Source organism: Myotis daubentonii, chromosome 1 (assembly GCF_963259705.1).
Source record: "Myotis daubentonii chromosome 1, mMyoDau2.1, whole genome shotgun sequence".
Lineage (NCBI taxonomy): Eukaryota > Metazoa > Chordata > Mammalia > Chiroptera > Vespertilionidae > Myotis > Myotis daubentonii.
In genome coordinates this window covers 176,767,469-176,782,744 of record NC_081840.1, presented here as the reverse complement: position 1 = coordinate 176,782,744, position 15,276 = coordinate 176,767,469, and the positions used below count along the sequence as shown (strand labels likewise).

Genomic DNA, 15,276 nt, shown 5'->3' with positions numbered 1-15,276 from the left:
TGAGTTGTGGGTCATATTAATATGATGTACTAACAAAGTTAGGAGAGAAACCATTGTATCATTTTTATTGCCTTTTCTGTCATAACAAAGTTAGAGGGCAGAATATAATATAAAAGAATTATCTTTGTTAGTCTGTGGGTTCATATTTCCTGCCCATTTTTCAAATGCTGCTTTTCTTAAAAATGTTCCATCTTCACACCCCATTATACCAAGCCAAGGAAGGCCTGAGAGGCCCTGGGTCTTGTAGAAATGTAGGGTCCAACCTGGAATCTCTACTCCTTAAATAAGAAAGCTGGCAACATGAAGCAAAGCCACCTAGGACTTATAAAACCCCAATTATCCCAGGTGCTTTGCTAAATACTTTGCCAAATCCCAAACTGTTTTCTTGAGGTATCTGAGAGTAGAGCAGAAAAGGCCCCTTTTCACAGTGATTTAGAAAGAGAGCTGCCTATGGGGGGAAGGCTACGAGTTGATGGTGAGAAAGGAACACAGAGAGGGCCTCCCTGGAGGCCAATTAAAGAAGAGGAGGGAGGTCTGAGATGTCTCTGACAGACAGGACTAGGTCAGATCCCAGCTGTGCTGCTGCAGCTAGTTGCTAGGCTCTCCAAGCCACAGTTTCCTCTGAGCAAATATGAAGTAAGAACACCTCCCTCTTCAGGTTGTGTTGAGGATGTAAAGAGACAAGAGTATGGGGATCACTCCAGACTCTGCCTGGCCTGAAGTAAATCTTAGTGATGAGTAGTAACATTTTGGAACAATGGTTTAAATGGTGCTATGTATAAATAAGTGCTGGATACTGAACTGTCGTAGATGGGATTATAAATGCAGTGAAATTGAGGAAGCAAAAGGTCAGTGTCAGGGACTAGAATAATCAAGGAAGTCTTCCCAGAGTCAGTGAGTTGGCCCCTGGAATTTAAAGAACCCACATGACTTTGATTAGCTGACTGTGGTGTGACAAATCACAGGCTGAACAAATATTGGCAGAGGCGTGACAGAAGTTCTGAGACTAGACAGGGGTACTAATGGAGTAAGACGGGGATGTGCCAGGGACATGCAGTGTGACTCGCGTGTGTACCTGCCGATCCAGGATGTCGCGGAGAGGTGGCCATTTGGTTATTTCTCTGACAGGGACAACTCGGGGGAGCCCTCAGTCCTAGGGAATTTGACAGTGTTCAGACATGAGGCTGCCCCCACATTGGCAATCAGTTAATTTTGTGAAAATATACAGCTAAATACTAATCAATGCTTATATTTTAAAGATTGGAGCAATAAATCTAAATTCAAACTTCTATATTACGTTCAGTTTCATCAAATCAGCTATGAGTCTAATAAGTCTCACCAGCGTAAGAGGCCGCAGCCGTGGGCAAACTACGGCCCGCAGGCCGGATCCAGCCCGTTTGAAATGAATAAAACTAAAAAAAAAAAAAAGACCGTACCCTTTTATGTAATGATGTTTACTTTGAATTTATATTAGTTCACACAAACACTCCATCCATGCTTTTGTTCCAGCCCTCCGGTCCAGTTTAAGAACCCATTGTGGCCCTCGATTCAAAAAGTTTGCCCACCCCTGCCTAGAGTATTATTGTGGAGTGGCGCTGGTTTAAGGATCCTCCGGTCCCATACAGAAGGTTTCCCCCTGAGCTCCTACTAACCAGCACTATTTAAAAAATCACATTTTATGTGTCTGTGACAAGAAAGAGGGATTGGTAGAAAGAGTATTTATTAGTTTGCTAGGGCTGCAGCAACACAGAACCACAGACTGAGGGGCTTAAAAAACAGAAATGTATTTTCTCACCACCTGGAGGCTAGAAGTCCAAGATCAACGTATCAGCAAGATGGGTTTTTTCACTGAGGCCTCTCTGCTTTCCTTGTATATGGCCACTTTCTCCCTGTGTCATCACATGTCTTCTTGCCTCTGTGCCCATCGGTGTCCTAATTTCTCATTTCTAGTCAGATTGGATTAGGACTCACCCTCAGGACCTCTCATTTTAACTTAATTAAAATTAAATGGGGTCTCTAAAGACCCTATTTCTACATGGGGTTAGGATCTGAGGTTCAAGCGGTTAGGACTTCAACATGTATACTTTGGGAAAACACAACTCAGCCCATAACAGGGTATAAAAGGAGATGAGATATCATTGTTCTTCCAAAGGCTTTGCTTTTATATGTATGAAGCAGACTCTTCCTCATGTTTATTACTAACTATTTGAGCTGCTCCCAAACAAAGAAGTAGCCATTCAGATTTTTCTATTTTTACATTAAGTCACAGTCAAAAATTCCACTCAATTTTTTCATACATGTTGGAAAACCAGAATAATTTAGGAAGCAAAGTATTAACTGAGGACATGTGAAATAGCAATGGAGGCTGCCCAGAGAAAGAACAAATATTTTATTTATTTATTTTTAAATATATCTGTATTGATTTCAGAGAGGAAGGGAGAGGGAGAGAGAGATAAAAAGCATCAATCATGAGAGAGAATCATTGATAGTCTGCCTCCTGCACTCCCCCCACCAGGGACCAAGCCCACAACCCAGGCATGTTCATAGGTCAACACTCAATCATGGAGCCATGCCGGCCAGGCAAGAACAAATGTTTTATATAGCTAGTCTTTCTGGCACATTTAAATTCTGTCTTTGGATTTTAAAAAAATCTCCTTAATTTTGTTTTTAGGTTTGTTTTTGTTGTCCTATTTCTAACACTTTGCCTAAAGGAAATAGACTAGACATCTGGTCTTGTGTTGTTATCTCTAGATGTTTTAAGTCCAGGCTAATTTTTATTTGGGAACAAACTCCTTTCTAAAAGTGGTACACTCATACATCCAATACTACTGTGATGTGTTTAGTCAGGGCAAGAAAGCCAAAGGGACCCCTTGATACATCTTATTCAGTTGCCCAAACCTTCTGTAGTGAATTACCAACTTGTCATTCAGGGTGTAGAAGAGCTAGGAGTATCAAAACAGGCAATTAAGGCTTTAGGAAACGATTAGTGCAGGGGCATGACATAATGTAGGGTTCATTTTTCCAGCACCAATTACATTGTCCTTCACATGACTCATTATTTCTGATGTGTCACTTGCTTACAGGAATCACAGGGGAGATAATGACAGAACTGTGCTGGGGGGCTCTTTGGCTCTACTCTAAGGGCTGTGATTTGTCACAATGGGCTCTTTGATTGAAAGACAAATAACTCATTTTGATGTGGATATAACTGATGCAAATCAATTAACATTTGAATCGTTGGTTTATTTTGTATTTTATTTTTTGTCAACCTCTCTCTCCCATAGATAACCTTTCTGCCAACTTAATTTTATGGAAATTACCCTGATTTCCTGATACCAAATATACAAAACTACTTACATGTGACATTTGGTCCTCTTTCCCTCTATTACAGCATAGTGATGCTCCCTTTTCCTTTCTAAGTCCAGGCCTTCATCTGTCTTTGAATTCCATCCACTCCGACCTCTTCAGGAGCTATAATCTCTTGATTATACTGTTTCAGTATTGTTATGTAGCTTTATCTTCTTTTTGGATTATTCCCAGGGCATGTAGGAGTAGCCTGGCATTTTTATTTAAAAAAGAAAAGTAATCTTATGCATGCTGAAGTTTTAGAAATATGAGCATCACGCTATTATTCCTCTGATTAAAAAATAATAATAATCTCCTGACCACACTTCTCCTACTGTATTTTGCTTCTTTTTGCAACAAAACTGCTCTATGCTCTATACTCTCTCCAATTCCTGTTTTGACTTAATCTATTTTTGTGCCCACCCCACTTCACCAGGCTTTTCCTTATTCGTGTCATCCATGGCCTCTTTTCCTGAATCTAATGATTGAGTTTCAGCCTTTATAATAATTGTACAATCAGACCATGTGATGCATTTGATCAGCTTTCTTGGTACACATTCTACCTTGGCTTCAAGGACACCACACTTTTCTGGTTTTTTTCCTCCCTCACCACCCATGTCTTCTCAGTCACCAGTACTTGTCCCTCCTGTTCTCCTTTACCTCTTCACGCTGGAGGGCCCTGGAGCTCGGGTCCTGGTCCTCTTTGTCCTGGAGAACTGTGGTATTCTCCTACTTGTTCTCAAGACTCGAGCCTGCCCCTCACTCCGTTCTATCCCATTTGCTGTAGCCAGAGTGATATTTTTAATAGACTTTATTTTTTAGTAGTTTTAGGTTTCTAGAAAAATTGTGCAGAAAGTACAGAGAGTTCCCATATGCCCAGTGAAACTTTTTATTTTCCAATCTGATCAAGTCACCTTCTATTTAAAAAGAAATCTTATCACAGCCTACAGACTCCTAAATAGACTATCCCAGTATGTTTCATTCTTCCTCCTTGCTCTCTGAACTCAAATCACACTAGCAGCTTTTCAATTTCTCAAATGTGCCATGCTTTACTCTAGCCATGGAATCTTTATATATACTGTTCTTTCCTTTTTAAATGGTTCCTTCCACTCAGTCCAAGACTCATAACTCCTACTCATCCCTCAGGTAGTACCTCATTTACTACTTCAGAGAAACCTACCAGTCTATCTTAACATACTATTGAAGGCCCATGACTTATATTTCTTAGCATTTTTCTTATATAAATGACTAGAGGCCCATTGCACAAAGAGATTCGTGCAATAGGCCTTCCTTCCCCTGGCTGCTGGCACCCGGGACCCAGGCCTTCACTCCAGCCACAGCGGAGAAGCGAAGCCTCTTCAGCCTTCAGTCTTCGCTCTGTGCCTGAGTATGCAAATTAACCGCCATCTTCGTTGGGTTGATTTGCATACTCTCCTGATTGGCTGGTGAGCATAGTGGAGGGATGGTCAATTTACATGTTTGTCTATTATTAGGTAAGATGTTTGTCTCCCTCATAAGAATGTGAATTGCATAAGAGTAATAACTCTGCTTTTGCTCATTATCTTGTTTCTAGCACATAGGAAACTTTTCATAGACTTTTAATAACTATTTGTTGAAGGAAGGAAAGAAAGAAGGGCCTGGCTGGCATGGCTCAGTGGTTGAGTGTTGACCTATGAACCAGGTGGTCATGATTTGATCCCCAGTCAGGGCACATACCCAGGTTGTGGGCTCACTCCCTACTGGGGGTTGTGCAGGAGGCAGCCAATCAATAATTCTTTCTCATCATTGATGTTTCTATCTCCTTCTTCCTTTTCCTTCCTCTCTAAATCAATAAAAATATTTTTAAAAAGAAAGAAAGAAGGAAGGGAGGAAGGGAGAGAGGAAGAGTGAAAAATAAAGGGAAAGGGAGACATCAGAAGTCACACATTTAGTAAGAATCAGCCATGAGCCAGATATTATGTGTCAAGTTTTATTCTCAAGGAGCTGTGGTTTTCCATCCCAGTGAACATCCTTGGGGGCAGAGTTCCAGTGAACACCCTGGGTAATGCTGATGCAGTCCATTTATGAAGCAATTCAGTATCACAGAACCAGCAAGTGGGAGAGATGGGATTCCTCCTCCTGCTATATCTTTAGGCAAGTCCTCTAATCCCTATGGCATCCATTTCCTCATTACAACATGGTACTACCAGAGGAGATGTTGGATGTGTGTGGCTGTCGAAAACTAGTGTCACCCAAATGAGCGTGGTGACTTGTATAAATTAGTCCCGCTAGTCTGACCTCATTCACGGGTCTAGTTTATCTTCAATTCACCTCTCTTTAAGGAGCACCTCATTATTTCTATGTGTTAGAATCTATTAATTTGTCTTAGTAACATCATTCTCCATCATTTTCTTTCCTAGTTAATGTGACGTGTGAAAATCAAATTGTGTGAAAGCAGATAAAGGAAGGGACGATCTGTGTGCCAGTGTAAGGCATGAATTTCTTTTATGCAACCGTGTCCTCTTTCTTCTAAAAGTCCAGACCTGAGCCATAAATAACACCTCTCCTCAGTCAATGTGAGCAGGCACCCAAACGTTAAACCCACTAATTCTGCTCAGCTCATTGCTGCTAACCTGTGAACCCCGGTAGATTTGATTGCTGCTTCCTTTGAGATGAATGTCTCCTTCTGCACTTCCGAGCAGCCATCAGTGCCTTTTCACTGTGGTCTGGAACATAAAGCCTCAGGGAATAAATGATAAGTCCTGATAGAACTGCTAGTGATGGGACTAATCCTGCATGGGAAACTGCAGGCAGCAGTCTGGTTGTATATTCAGTCTACTGATCACTGACTCAATTGCATAGAAACAGTCAGGCACAACGGCTCAGTATGTTCATAGTGGCTGAAAACACCATTCCTTTCAAAGAGCAATGTGACCGTCTTATTGCTCCTCAAAATAACTAGCAGGTCTCTTTTTCAGATCATGAATTTGGAGCTTTTCTGTGCTCTCACTTCCATGGCATTTGCAAATTCACACCTTCAGATTACTTATTGGAAAATGTGACAGAGCATAGAATCTTGACAACCCCAACAATGTAAAAAAATTGTACTAAAAGGGTCAGAATAAAAGGTCCACAATGAAAAGAATGATGATGACTCCCACTTAATGCTTGGCTTCTATTGCTAAGACACTGAACCCTGTATGAATATGCTGTCTGCCAAGTTGGGCTAGATCTCTAGCAAGTACAATGTATCTTTGATGCAATTAATGGAGTTATACCCTTCCAGCAAAACTTGAATATTCAGGATTCCTTGACCAAATGAATATTGAAAATTACTTTTAAATAGGAACTTAAGCTTCACCTGGTAAAATCAGATTTTTATCTTTATCAGTAAAAGCAAATCAAATGGGGGAATATAATGTTGTTCCTAAAATCTCAACATGATTTAAAATAAATCTCCTTGACCATCTGAGTAATATTCTATACTTTTGAAAGGACTTTTTGAACTCAAAATGTGTTCCAAATTACAGTTACTATTTTCTGTTTTATAAAAATAATAAGAAGTAGCTTCTTGACATTTCTTCATACCTGTCACATACATTATATAAGACTATCTTACATAGCAAATATTATACGGATTGAGTGTGTGGTGAGAGATGATGGTTTGTATGCTTAGATGTGGCTAAAAGTGCAATAGGAGGACTAGTGTGCTATTTTTATTTTTAAGAGATCTGCAGTCTGGATCACATAAGATATTTTGCATTTTAAGACTTTACAACTTTGGTTCATTCATGGAGACTCCTGACTGTTTCAAGGTGTTTTTATAAAAAATGGATGAGTAATAATGGCTTTTTAAAATATTCATAAGTTATAGATTTAAATTCATTAAAAGATATTTTCACTAGTGTTTGTGTTAGTTGCTATTATTTCCACTGGAAACATGAGTTGGCTTTCAAATAAATCAATTTGAGCCTGAAATTAAGGCAAAAAGAATATTATAAGGATCATGAAAATCAATAAATCCCTTCCCCTTATTTTATGGAAGTTGTAAAGAAAATCAACGATCATCTTGTTTATTTTACAGATGAAGACTATGAGTCTCAGAGAGGTTATTGTGCCCAACCTTGTATAAATTCCCATATTCCCAGCTGAGTAGTCTTTCTACTCTTCCAAATTCTTTTTGGCTATATTAATATTAAATTTCCATGATTTCTCAAGTTTAAGTGGCAAGACTACTGCCACCCTAGTTCATTTGATTTTGGTAGTATAGCAATGACAATTTAATAATCATAATAATAGCTACAATTTGATGTGCTCTATGTGCTAAGTATAGTATTGTCCTTTATATGGATTATATTATTTAGTTTTGCCACTCTTATGAGTTAAATATTGTGGGTGTTGTTTTTTTTTCACATTATAAAGTTAGGATAGTAAGTGTAAGGAACTTTCCAAGTTTTCAAAACTAGTAAGTGAGTGACAGAGTTCAGATCCAATTTTTTTTTTCAAAGTTAATTTATTTAGGATGAGCATTAGAAAATGATCAGAGAAATTAACATTTTGTTCTCTACTCTATATTTGTGAGATCTTATTAGCTCTCTGGAACATGGTGTCTTTAGCTAACTATAATTATATTTTAATTTTCTGTTACTTTATATATGTGTTGATAGAGAATTATTTCCATACTAGAGGCCCAGTGCATGAAATTCGTGCTCTGGAGGGGGGTGTCCCTCAGCCCAGACTGCACCCTCTCCAATCTGGGACCCCTCGAGGGATGTCCCTGTGGGATCAAGCCTAAACGGGCAGTCGGACATCCCTCTCACAATCCGGGACTGCTGGCTCCCAACCGCTTGCCTGCCTGCCTGCCTGATTGCCCCTAACTGCTTCTGCCTGCCAGCCTGATCACCCCCTAACCACTCCCCTGCCAGCCTGATTGACGCCTAACTGCTCCCCTGCTGACCCAATTGCCCCCAACTGCCCTCCCTGCAGGTCTTGTCCCCCCCAACTGCCCTCCCCTGCCAACCTTGCTGGCCTGGTTGCCCCTAACTGCCCTCCCCTGCAGGCCCAGTTTCCCCCAACTGCCCTACTACTGGCCTGGTCACCCCTGACTGCCCTCCCATGCTGGGCTGATCACCCACAACTGCCTCCCCTGCCAGCCATCTTGTGGCGGCCATCTTGTGATGACATAGGGGCAACCATCTTGTGACCACGTGGGGGCGGCCATCTTGTGCGAGGGTGTGACAGTCAATTCGCATATTGCCTCTTTATTCTGTAGGATATGGTCTTTATGTTTGTCTTATTTACTTAATCAAGTTTTTAAGGTTACCCATGTTGTAGACTGTATTGTGTATTCATTTATTTTATCAATGAATAGTATTTCATTTTATGGACATACACTTTTATTTATTCCTTCATCTGTTGTTGGAAGTTTTTTTGTTTAGTTTTTTTTTTTTTTATTTGGCTATTATGAATAATGCTGCTATGAACATACATTATTATGTACAAGTTTTTGTGTGGACATATATTTTCATTTCTTTTGAGTATATTCTTCAGATGGAATTGCTAGGTCATATATTTTTAATGTTTAACATTTTGTGAAACTGCAAAACTAATTTTCAAAGTGACTGCATGACTTTACATACCCATCAGCAATATTTAATGGTTTCAACTTCTCCATATTCTCACCAATGCTTGTTTTTAATCTATCTTTTTTTATTATTAGCTATCCTAGTGGGTGAGAAGTGATATTATTGTTGATTTTTATTTTCCTGATGGCTAATGATATCAAGTATTTTTTATGTACTTTTGGCCATCCTATATAATAAAGAGGTAATATTCAAATTAACCCTCACACCCTCACAAGATGGCTGCCTACAACCAAGCCGGCAGGGGGGTTAGTGAGGGATGACCAAATGACTGACCAAGCAGGCTGCATGGGGTGACCAGGCTAGTGGGAGGGCCATGAGGGGCAACTAGGCCAGCAGGAGAGGGCAGTTGAGGGTGACCAGGCCAGCAAAGGGGGGAAGTTGGGGGCAAACAGGCCAGCAGTGGGGTGCAGTTGGGGCAATTAGGCTGGCAGGGGGGCAGTGAGGGGTGAATAGGCTGGCAGGGGGAAGTTGGGGGTGACCAGGCCGGCAGGGGGGGGCAGTTAAGGGCGATCAGGCCAGCATGCAGAGGCAGTGAGGGGTGATCAGGCTGGCAGGTGGGGGGAAGTTAGGGGCAACCAGGTAGGCAGGCAGGTGAGCAATCAATTAGGAGCCAGTGGTCCAGGATTGTGAGAAGAATGTCCGACTGCCGGTTTAGGCCCGATCCCCGGGATCAGGTCTAAATCAGCAGTTGGACATCCCCCAAGGGGTCCCGGATTGGAGAGGGTGCAGGCTGGGCTGAAGGGACACCCCCACCACCACCACCACCACCATGCACGAATTTTGTTTCGTGCAGTGGGCCTCTAGTTTATATATATTCTTTTCAGAAATATCTGTTCAAAGCTTTTGCCTATTTTTTTATTGTTGACTTGTAAGTGTTCTTTATGTGGTCTAGATATGATTTTTTTTAACAGATATAGGATTTGCAAATATTTTTCCCATTCCATGGGTTGTCCTTTTACCTTCTTTTTAAAATGTATTTTTTATTATTATTATTTCAGAGAGGAAGGCAGAGGGAGATAGAGAGAAAAACATCAGTGATGAGCGAGAATCATTGATCAGCTGCCTCCTGCATACCCCCTACTGGGGATTGAGCCCACAACCTAGGCATATTTCCTGACCAGGAATCGAACCCTTGGCCTCCTGGATCATAGATTGACTTTCAACTACTGAGCCACGGGCCCTCTTGCTTTCTTGATGGTGTCCTTGAAGCACAAAAGTTTTGATGAAGTCCAATGTATGTATTTTGGGGGGGGGGTCACTTTTTGTCATATCTAAGAAGACTTTGCCTAAATCAAGGTCTTCAAGTTTTATTCTTATGCCTTCTTCTAATAAGGGTATAGGTCAGCTCTTACAATTAGGTCTATGATTCATTTTGAGTTAGTTTTTTTGTGTGTGGTATAAGGAAGAGGTCCAACATTTTTTACATGTGAATATCTAGTTGTTCTAGCATCATGTGTTGAAAAGAGGCTTTTTCCCTCCCCATAGATTGTCTTGGCACTGTTTTTATTTTTTAAGTTATGAGGGTTTCTTCCTCTGGTTGAGTCAGCTGCAGATAACACAAGAGCAAGCATGTTACTTAAAAAGCTTCATTCTTTAATTTTCAATAATTCTCTTGTCTGCTGCCTGCTGTCTACGTTAGCCCCAGGGAGAGTGCCTGAGCTCTAGCTTGGGATCACCATAGATTGCCTTTTGATGTTCTTAAAGCCTTGAAAATAAAAGGAGCATTTAGAGACTGTGCCTCACCTGGCTTGCTCTGTTAACTGCTTTTCTTCATGTGGCTACTGCCCCTTGTCTAGCTTCCAGCCAGGAGAATGGCCTGTGCTCCCCCATGACCCTACTCCTGCTGCCTATTTCCCTCCCACCTCCCCAGTGCCTTGAAAATTTCAGTCTGCCCAGACCTCTTCTAGTGTGTTGCCAATATACATTTAATTAAGTGAACAATAAAAGAAAAAAATCTCAACACTTGCCATAACTCAGGGCATGACCCTTGTAATCCTTACTCTTCCTCACCCTCAATAGCCAGTCCTTCAGCATGTAATGTCAATTATACTTCCAAAACTCTCCACAGTGTCCTTTTCTCTCTCTCTCTCTTTCTCATGCTTGTCTAGGCCATATCATTTCTTTCCTGGATTGCTGGATTCTATTTTCCTCCAATATTCCAGAAAGATCATTTTCAAACAAGCTAAACCAAGTCTGCACTGTATGAAGCCTTCAACAGCTTCCCATCAAACGTAGCATATCATCTAAACTCCATGCACATCCTCACATCCCTACAGCCCCCCCCCCCCGCCCCCCCCGCCCCATTGCCTTTTACCCACCACTCTCCAGCCACACTGGCTTGCCCTGTAGTTCATGAAACTCCCAGATTTTTCAGATGTAAGACTTTTTGTGCCTGTTGGACTATGTCTTTATGCCCTTGCCCCCATTTTTGAAGATTTTTGGGGATTGCATTTTCCTGGTAATTTCTTATCATTTGAATCTCAATTTAAATGTCTTCTCAGAGGAGACTTCCTATTGAAAGTAGCTACCTTCGATCTGATATTCATTATTAGTCTTCTTGCTCACATCTGTCATAGGGTTTTATATTTTGGATTTAATGATTTGTTTAACTTTTTAACCTATTTTATTCACCATTATATTCTGTGGGCTCAGCTCATAGTTGGCATACAACATATAATTAATCAACTATTAAAAAGTACTTTCTTATCATCTTTGTTTCCTTCCTCTCACCCTTTTTTCCTTCATGTGAGTGGAAGAAGATGTCATTCTTTGCCATATTTTTTAGCTCATGGCTTAGTTTATCATAAAACAAGTACCTACCTCATCCACTTTTATCCTTGGTTCAGAAATATTTTCTAATATAATCCTACCTTATAGCTGCCCTGCACTAGTCCCACGTTATCCTAGAAACACAGATTCTCTGTGCATAAGAGAGAAATAGTAACAGCAAACATGTTTGAGCTTTTATCCTGTGATGCTGGAATTCTCATTTAGTTTAACAATACTATAGGGTAGTTTCTATTACTGTCTTCATTTTACATAGAACTGAAAGCTTCAAGGTAAAATCAGTTGTTCACCAGCTAGCAAAACGGCAGGACCAAGATCCTTTCACATAATCATTTTGCTCTTCTTTCAGAAAGAGCTGAGGACAAAAGACTCTCACAGGGGCCTTTTCTCCCTTCCCTCCCAGACAGGTGGACGTCTGTGCTCCTTTCGGCACAGGGAAAAAGAGACTGTGGAAAAGAATATCAACATCATACTGAAGATGGTGCTCAAACGGCTTCTGTTGTTAGAAAAAGATGAGAACAGCTTAGAGAACATCTATGGGGATAGCTTACTAAATAACTCAAGTGGGGAAAAAAGGGGGAGACTTCATAAACAGGTTTGGGTGTTGTTGTGTGTGTGTGTGTTTTTCCAGAAATATCTCTGAATGCAAATAGTTTGAGAGTTGGTGTCATTAATGTGTGAAACTCCTTGCTTTCTGCTTATGACTAATTTATTTGTCTATGTGCAGTTTGGTTCAGCTGGGCATGTGCATGGCTTGGAGACAGAAATGCCAAATAGCTGGTAGATGGCTGCAAGCATTGTGGCAAAGAATCGCCTCAGTTAGCTGGATGTGGGCTATTTTCTTCCCTTGGAATTGGAAGAAGGCAATGATATTGAAAGCGACTGGAAGTTGAGAGGGAAACTGGATTTGTTTCAGTGTCCAGTGACATTTGGGTGCCTGATTTTACAAAATCACAGCTCCGTTTCCGTGAGTGTAAGGAGGGGAAAGAAGTGCGCCCCGAGGAGGTGACTGCTTTTGTGGGCCCTGGTGCCTTTTCATTCACGTTTTATGTGGTTGTCAAATGTTACAAGGCGGCAGACACCACACCACGTGGTCTGATTATGTAGTTCAAAGACCAAAAACAAATTAAAAGATCTCTTTAAAGAGCCTCATTTTCATTGAGGGGATTATGGGGGGAAAATGACAGTGTTTAAAAGTCTCTGTTCTGTTTGCCAGCGTGGGGGAGGGAATGGAAAAGTCGGGTGGAGCGGAGTGGACTGGCGATAGAGGAGCTGGAAAAGTCACCCGGGCCAATTGCCATGTGACTCTTAGAGGGTCTGCAGGGAAGGCGCCATCTGTTACCATTTGGCAGGATTTGGTCACCAGGGCACAGAGTGGGCAATTGTCCTTGACTTTGGAGGCAGAAGCTGGCAGCTGACCCAAAAGTCTGTTTCTCCTAGAAGAGATAGGCAGTCATTGAGCTGAGATAGTGATGATGTCTCTTTCATATCCTGCAACATGGAAACTGGGAGAAAAGTAGGGAGGGCCAAAGAGAGGGAAAGGAGGAAAATAAAGAAAAGGAATACTTACTAACTCCGCCTGCCTATTCAGCTACGCTGGAGATTGATTTTGCTCACTAATGGGATAGGCAACCTGCATTTCTGAATTGAATAAATAACAAAATTACCAAATTACTGTAAGTGTAAGAGAAAGAAGATAATGAAAAATGTGTGTAAACATACATAATATGTAGATATAGCTAGATATAGATGTGAATATGCATTGAATTAATCCATACCAGGCAAAGAAGTATTAGGTAAATTTCAAAGTGATGCCATTAGGGTAGGTTCTTTGATTAGGTCCAATTTAAAGTTGTGGAAACTAAGTTTTGTGACAAGGTTCAGTATCTGATTTATAAACCTTCAAATGTGTGCTGTTATTCGGTGTTTATATTATTTCTGTTATTCATTTTTTTCAAGTTATTATTGTACTAGAGGCCCGATGCAGGAAATTCATGCAAAAGTAGGCCTTCCTTCCCCCTGCTGCTGGCACTGGCTTCCCTCTGGCACCTGGGTCCCAGGCTTTCCTCACAGCCCTGGCTTCATCTGGAAGGTCATCTGGAAGGACATCTGGTCTAATTAGCATATTACACTTTTATTATTATAGATCACTAGCTAGCTTATACATTTCTTAAGGGGAGAACATCTTAATTTTTGTTATATCTCAGTGCCATTTACACATAGTTTATAGAGAACAAATAATCATTTTTTGTGATTGTTTTAAATGTTGTGAACCTCATGGCTTACATAGGACCCAGAGACTGAAGTCTGGAATAATTATGGCTTATGTAAGGTTTCAGTGCAGCGTCAGGGTCCCTGAGTCTCAGTTAAAGTGAGAGAATCTGAATCTCTGAGCAACAATGAATGTTTTTGAAGTTCAGATTTGCTGGGAAGATGTTGAAAGCAAATGGAAGACTATGTTGTTAAATTACTGTGTATGGTTACCTGGCTGGGAAAAAAAATAAATCATAAATTTAAATGGAAGCTAGAATGTACCCCTATCATTAAGAAGATATTTAGGAGAGTAAAAGAAGTCTGGGACTTAGAAGGTGAAATTGAAATGAAGACTACGGGACATCAAGTTAAATGTTAGAAAGAATCAAAGAAACCAACCACCTGGGGATGGGAAACAGTAGTGCTGCACTGGAGTAGCAGTTGTTAATCTTTTCTGCTATTTGCACAGGGACACACAGGTCAGCCGAGTGCAATGACTGTGCAATGTCCGGTGGTATCAGTGGGGGCTTGGTTCCAGAACCCTGAAGTGGATACCAAAAATCCTCAGACACCCAAGTTCCTTATATAAAACTAGAGGCCTGATGCATGGATTCATGCACCAGTTGGGTCCCTCTGCTTAGCCTGTGCCCTCTCGCAATCTGGGACCCCTTGGAGGGTGTAGTAGTGTGCAAAGCGACAGGCAGCCAGGGAAGAGCCCGAGCCCAGGCCAGGCACTGTGCCACTCAAACTCAATCCCAGCCCCACTGCACCTGCTGCCACCGCTTGGTAAACTCGCCGAGTAGCACTCCCACTATGGGAGTGCACTGACTACCAGGAGGCAGCTCCTGCGTTGAGTGTCTGCCCCTGGCAGTCAGTTCACATCATAGAGACCGGTCAACCGGTCGACCTGTTGACTGTGTTGACTGGTCACTTAGGCATATATATATATATATATATATATATATATATATATATATATATAGACTAGAGGCCCGGTGCACAAATATTTGTGCACTTGGGGGGGGATGGGGGTCCCTCAGCCCAGCCTGTGCCCTCTCGCAGTCTGGGACCCCTCAGGGGATGACCACCTGCTGGCTTAGGCCCGCTCCCCAGGGGATTGGGCCTAAGATGGCAATCACACATCTCTCTGGCAGCCCGGCAGCCCTCGGGGGATGTCCACTTGCCAGCGGGGAGCAGGCCTAAACTGCAGTCGGACATCCTTAGCGCTGCTGAGGAGGCAGGAGAGGCTCCCACCACCACTGCTGTA

The 15,276-nt window shown here is 41.6% G+C and overlaps 1 protein-coding gene across 3 annotated transcripts in view; it reads left to right on the top strand.

Annotated features, from left to right (window-relative positions):
• Positions 1-15,276, top strand: part of ARHGAP24 (Rho GTPase activating protein 24) — a 542,367-nt gene that overhangs the window by 283,853 nt on the left and 243,238 nt on the right. The gene's annotated exons all lie outside the window — the stretch shown is intronic.